Source organism: Triticum aestivum, chromosome 2A (genome assembly GCF_018294505.1).
Source record: "Triticum aestivum cultivar Chinese Spring chromosome 2A, IWGSC CS RefSeq v2.1, whole genome shotgun sequence".
Classification (NCBI taxonomy): domain Eukaryota; kingdom Viridiplantae; phylum Streptophyta; class Magnoliopsida; order Poales; family Poaceae; genus Triticum; species Triticum aestivum.
In genome coordinates this window covers 83,274,792-83,281,511 of record NC_057797.1, presented here as the reverse complement: position 1 = coordinate 83,281,511, position 6,720 = coordinate 83,274,792, and positions in this window count along the sequence as shown.

Genomic DNA, 6,720 nt, shown 5'->3' with positions numbered 1-6,720 from the left:
CTTGTGGTTTTTTTATAACAAACTTATCCATATCTCCTTTCTGAGACTGAGTTAATTTCTCTATTTTTTGTTTCTTCAAACGCTTTTTGTAATCAGATTCATGTTTTCTAAATGCAGAGATGACTTGCATCTTGCAATACTAGACAACTAATAGATGAAAAGAATAATAAAATTAACTATACGATTTTAGAAGAGCAAAATTAGCTGGTGGAAATCGAAATTCGAAGTAAAGGGATCACAAGATCAGGCCCGAGCCAAAGCGGGTGCGACCTGTGCGCCCGCACAGGGCCCCCCGTTTTCAGGGGCCTCCAAATCTACACGCAGCACTACTACTACCCATCTAACCTTTTTGGCCTCTGAAAAAAATCTGACCTTTTCGGCCTCTGAGACGCTTGGCCTGGCGTCTCGCAACCTGGAGCAGCCCTCGAGCAACTACACCTCATGCCCTCATCCAGCGATCGTTCCCTAAAAAAAATCAAGCGATCAGTTCCCTCGAAATTAGAAAGAAAAAAAACCAGTGATCAACCGAGTCATCGAGACAAGCGAAGAGACGAGGCGTCTCTTCGTCTGGCAGGTTAGGGTTCCTCCGATCGTCCTTCCTTTCCTTGCTCAGGTTCAGGAATCTCCTGTCGAGCAATTCTGTTCCAATTTCCAACGCTGTAGGTCCTTTTCAGGATTCAGGAGGGTAGGAGGAATGGCCGGACAGCAGCTGGCAAGGACCTGAATCACCTGAAAGGCAAGGAAACTTCATGCCAATGTCTCGATCTCCATTTTTTAAGCGTTGTTGCGTCAATATCCAATGACCCTGTGCAGGGCCGAGCTGGCAAAATCTAAGACCCTATGCGAAACTCTAAAATGGGCCTTATCTCGCTAAAGAAAACACTACATGAACATAACTATAATAATATAAAGTTCATAATATCTTAGATACCAACTGGAAATATAAAAATTGTACCTATTCTTGATTGTATCTCTGTCTGGACATCTCTAGTGCTAGGATCATTGTCAACATTTTTTCATGTGCATGCTTTTCATGAAGTAACTAATTACCGGAGGACACTTGTAGTTTTTTTTATAACAAACTTATCCATATCTCCTTTCTGAGACTGAGTTAATTCCTCTATTTTTTGTTTCTTTAAACGCTTTTTGTCATCATATTCATGTTTTCTAAATGCAGACATGACTTGGATCTTGCAATACTAGACAACTAATAGATGAAAAGAATAATAAAATTAACTATATGATTTTAGAAGAGCAAAATTAGCTGGTGGAAATCGAAATTCGAAGTAAAGGGCTCACAGGATCAGGCCCGAGCCAAAGGGGGTGCGACCTGTGCGCCCGCACAGGGCCCCCCGTTTTCAGGGGCCTCCAAATATACACGCAGCACTACTACTACCCATCTAACCTTTTTGGCCTATGAAAAAAATCTGACCTTTTCGGCCTCTGAGACGCTTGGCCTGGCGTCTCGCAACCTGGAGCAGCCCTCGAGCAACTATGCCTCATGCCCTCATCCAGCGATCGTTCCCTCAAAAAAAATCCAGCGATCAGTTCCCTCGAAATCAGAAAGAAAAAAAATAGTGATCAATCGAGTCATCGAGACAAGCGAAGAGACGAGGCGTCTCTTCGTCTGGCAGGTTAGGGTTCCTCCGATCGTTCTTCCTTTCCTTGCTCAGGTTCAGGAATCTCCTGTCGAGCAATTCTGTTCCAACTTCCAACGCTGTAGGTCCTTTTCAGGATTCAGGAGGGTAGGAGGAATGGCCGGACAGCAGCTGGCAAGGACCCGAATCACCTGAAAGGCAAGGAAACTTCATGCCAATGTCTCGATCTCCATTTTTTAAGCGTTGTTGCGTCAATAACCAGTGATCCTGTGCAGGGCCGAGCTGGCAAAATCTAAAACCCTGTGCGAAACTCTAAAATGGGCCTTATCTCGCTAAAGAAAACACTACATGAACATAACTATAATAATATAAAGTTCATAATATCTTAGATACCAACTGGAAATATAAAAATTGTACCTATTCTTAATTGTATCTCTGTCTGGACATCTCTAGTGCTAGGATCATTGTCAACATTTTTTCATGTGCATGCTTTTCATGAAGTAACTGATTACCGGAGGACACTTGTGGTTTTTTTTATAACAAACTTATCCATATCTCCTTTCTGAGACTGAGTTAATTCCTCTATTTTTTGTTTCTTCAAACGCTTTTTGTAATCAGATTCATGTTTTCTAAATGCAGACATGACTTGGATCTTGCAATACTAGACAACTAATAGATGAAAAGAATAATAAAATTAACTATATGATTTTAGAAGAGCAAAATTAGCTGGTGGAAATCGAAATTCGAAGTAAAGGGCTCACAGGATCAGGCCCGAGCAAAAGGGGGTGCGACCTGTGCACCTGCACAGGGCCCCCCGCTTTCAGGGGCCTCCAAATCTACACGCAGCACTACTACTACCCATCTAACCTTTTTGGCCTCTGAAAAAAATCTGACCTTTTTCGGCCTCTGAGACGCTTGGCCTGGCGTCTCGCAACCTGGAGCAGCCCTCGAGCAACTACGCCTCATGCCCTCATCCAGCGATCGTTCCCTCAAAAAAAATCCAGCGATCAGTTCCCTCGAAATCAAAAAGAAAAAAAAACAGTGATCAATCGAGTCATCGAGACAAGCGAAGAGACGAGGCGTCTCTTCGTCTGGCAGGTTAGGGTTCCTCTGATCGTCCTTCCTTTCCTTGCTCAGGTTCAGGAATCTCCTGTCGAGCAATTCTGTTCCAATTTCCAACGTTGTAGGTCCTTTTCAGGATTCAGGAGGGTAGGAGGAATGGCCGGAAAGCAGCTGGCAAGGACCTGAATCACCTGAAAGGCAAGGAAACTTCATGCCAATGTCTCGATCTCCATTTTTTTAAGCGTTGTTGCGTCAATAACCAGTGATCCTGTGCAGGGCCGAGCTGGCAAAATCTAAGACCCTGTGCGAAACTCTAAAATGGGCCTTATCTCGCTAAAGAAGACACTACATGAACATAACTATAATAATATAAAGTTCATAATATCTTAGATACCAACTGGAAATATAAAAATTGTAATATTCTTGATTGTATCTCTGTCTGGACATCTCTAGTGCTAGCATCATTGTCAACATTTTTTCATGTGCATACTTTTCATGAAGTAACTGATTACCGGAGGACACTTGTGGTTTTTTTATAACAAACTTATCCATATCTCCTTTCTGAGACTGAGTTAATTCCTCTATTTTTTGTTTCTTCAAACGCTTTTTGTAATCAGATTCATGTTTTCTAAATGCAGACATGACTTGGATCTTGCAATACTAGACAACTAATAGATGAAAAGAATAATAAAATTAACTATATGATTTTAGAAGAGCAAAATTAGCTGGTGGAAATCGAAATTCGAAGTAAAGGGCTCACAGGATCAGGCCTGAGCCAAAGGGGGTGCGACATGTGCGCCCGCACAGGGCCCCCCGTTTTCAGGGGCCTCCAAATCTACACGCAGCACTACTACTACCCATCTAACCTTTTTGGCCTCTGAAAAAAATCTGACCTTTTCGGCCTCTGAGACGCTTGGCCTGGCGTCTCGCAACCTGGAGCAGCCCTCGAGCAACTACGCCTCATGCCCTCATCCAGCGATCGTTCCCTCAAAAAAAAATCCAGCGATCAGTTCCCTCGAAATCAGAAAAAAAAAGCAGTGATCAATCGAGTCATCGAGACAAGCGAAGAGACGAGGCGTCTCTTCGTCTGGCAGGTTAGGGTTCCTCCGATCGTCCTTCCTTTCCTTGCTCAGGTTCAGGAATCTCCTGTCGAGCAATTCTGTTCCAATTTCCAACGCTGTAGGTCCTTTTCAGGATTCAGGAGGGTAGGAGGAATGGCCGGACAGCAGCTGGCAAGGACCTGAATCGCCTGAAAGGCAAGGAAACTTCATGCCAATGTCTCGATCTCCATTTTTTTAAGCGTTGTTGCGTCAATAACCAATGATCCTGTGCAGGGCCGAGCTGGCAAAATCTAAGACCCTGTGCGAAACTCTAAAATGGGCCTTATCTCGCTAAAGAAGACACTACATGAACATAACTATAATAATAAAAAGTTCATAATATCTTAGATACCAACTGGAAATATAAAAATTGTAATATTCTTGATTGTATCTCTGTCTGGACATCTCTAGTGCTAGCATCATTGTCAACATTTTTTCATGTGCATACTTTTCATGAAGTAACTGATTACCGGAGGACACTTGTGGTTTTTTTATAACAAACTTATCCATATCTCCTTTCTGAGACTGAGTTAATTCCTCTAATTTTTTTTCTTCAAACGCTTTTTGTAATCAGATTCATGTTTTCTAAATGCAGACATGACTTGGATCTTGCAATACTAGACAACTAATAGATGAAAAGAATAATAAAATTAACTATATGATTTTAGAAGAGCAAAATTAGCTGGTGGAAATCGAAATTCGAAGTAAAGGGCTCACAGGATCAGGCCCGAGCCAAAGGGGGTGCGACCTGTGCGCCCGCACAGGGCCCCCCGTTTTCAGGGGCCTCCAAATCTACACGCAACACTACTACTACCCATCTAACCTTTTTGGCCTCTGAAAAAATCTGACCTTTTTCGGCCTCTGAGACGCTTGGCCTGGCGTCTCGCAACCTGGAGCAGCCCTCGAGCAACTACGCCTCATGCCCTCATCCAGCGATCGTTCCCTCAAAAAAAATCCAGCGATCAGTTCCCTCGAAATCAGAAAGAAAAAAAACAGTGATCAATCGAGTCATCGAGACAAGCGAAGAGACGAGGCGTCTCTTCGTCTGGCAGGTTAGGGTTCCTCCGATCGTCCTTCCTTTCCTTGCTCAGGTTCAGGAATCTCCTGTCGAGCAATTCTGTTCCAATTTCCAACGCTGTAGGTCCTTTTCAGGATTCAGGAGGGTAGGAGGAATGGCCGGACAGCAGCTGGCAAGGACCTGAATCACCTGAAAGGCAAGGAAACTTCATGCCAATGTCTCGATCTCCATTTTTTTAAGCGTTGTTGCGTCAATAACCAGTGATCCTGTGCAGGGCCGAGCTGGCAAAATCTAAGACCCTGTGCGAAACTTTAAAATGGGCCTTATCTCGCTAAAGAAAACACTACATGAACATAACTATAATAATATAAAGTTCATAATATCTTAGATACCAACTGGAAATATAAAAATTGTACCTATTCTTGATTGTATCTCTGTCTGGACATCTCTAGTGCTAGGATCATTGTCAACATTTTTTCATGTGCATGCTTTTCATGAAGTAACTGATTACCGGAGGACACTTGTGGTTTTTTTATAACAAACTTATCCATATCTCCTTTCTGAGACTGAGTTAATTCCTCTATTTTTTGTTTCTTCAAACGCTTTTTGTAATCAGATTCATGTTTTCTAAATGCAGACATGACTTGGATCTTGCAATACTAGACAACTAATAGATGAAAAGAATAATAAAATTAACTATATGATTTTAGAAGAGCAAAATTAGCTGGTGGAAATCGAAATTCGAAGTAAAGGGCTCACAGGATCAGGCCCGAGCCAAAGGGGGTGCGACCTGTGCGCCCGCACAGGGCCCCCCGTTTTCAGGGGCCTCCAAATCTACACGCAGCACTACTACTACCCATCTAACCTTTTTGGCCTCTGAAAAAAATCTGACCTTTTCGGCCTCTGAGACGCTTGGCCTGGCGTCTCGCAACCTGGAGCAGCCCTCGAGCAACTACGCCTCATGCCCTCATCCAGCGATCGTTCCCTCAAAAAAAATCCAGCGATCAGTTCCCTCGAAATCAGAAAAAAAAGCAGTGATCAATCGAGTCATCGAGACAAGCGAAGAGACGAGGCGTCTCTTCGTCTGGCAGGTTAGGGTTCCTCCTGATCGTCCTTCCTTTCCTTGCTCAGGTTCAGGAATCTCCTGTCGAGCAATTCTGTTCCAATTTCCAACGTTGTAGGTCCTTTTCAGGATTCAGGAGGGTAGGAGGAATGGCCGGAAAGCAGCTGGCAAGGACCTGAATCACCTGAAAGGCAAGGAAACTTCATGCCAATGTCTCGATCTCCATTTTTTAAGCGTTGTTGCGTCAATAACCAGTGATCCTGTGCAGGGCCGAGCTGGCAAAATCTAAGACCCTGTGCGAAACTCTAAAATGGGCCTTATCTCGCTAAAGAAACACTACATGAACATAACTATAATAATATAAAGTTCATAATATCTTAGATACCAACTGGAAATATAAAAATGTAATATTCTTGATTGTATCTCTGTCTGGACATCTCTAGTGCTAGCATCATTGTCAACATTTTTTCATGTGCATACTTTTCATGAAGTAACTGATTACCGGAGGACACTTGTGGTTTTTTTATAACAAACTTATCCATATCTCCTTTCTGAGACTGAGTTAATTCCTCTATTTTTTGTTTCTTCAAACGCTTTTTGTAATCAGATTCATGTTTTCTAAATGCAGACATGACTTGGATCTTGCAATACTAGACAACTAATAGATGAAAAGAATAATAAAATTAACTATATGATTTTAGAAGAGCAAAATTAGCTGGTGGAAATCGAAATTCGAAGTAAAGGGCTCACAGGATCAGGCCTGAGCCAAAGGGGGTGCGACATGTGCGCCCGCACAGGGCCCCCCGTTTTCAGGGGCCTCCAAATCTACACGCGGCACTACTACTACCCATCTAACCTTTTTGGCCTCTGAAAAAATTC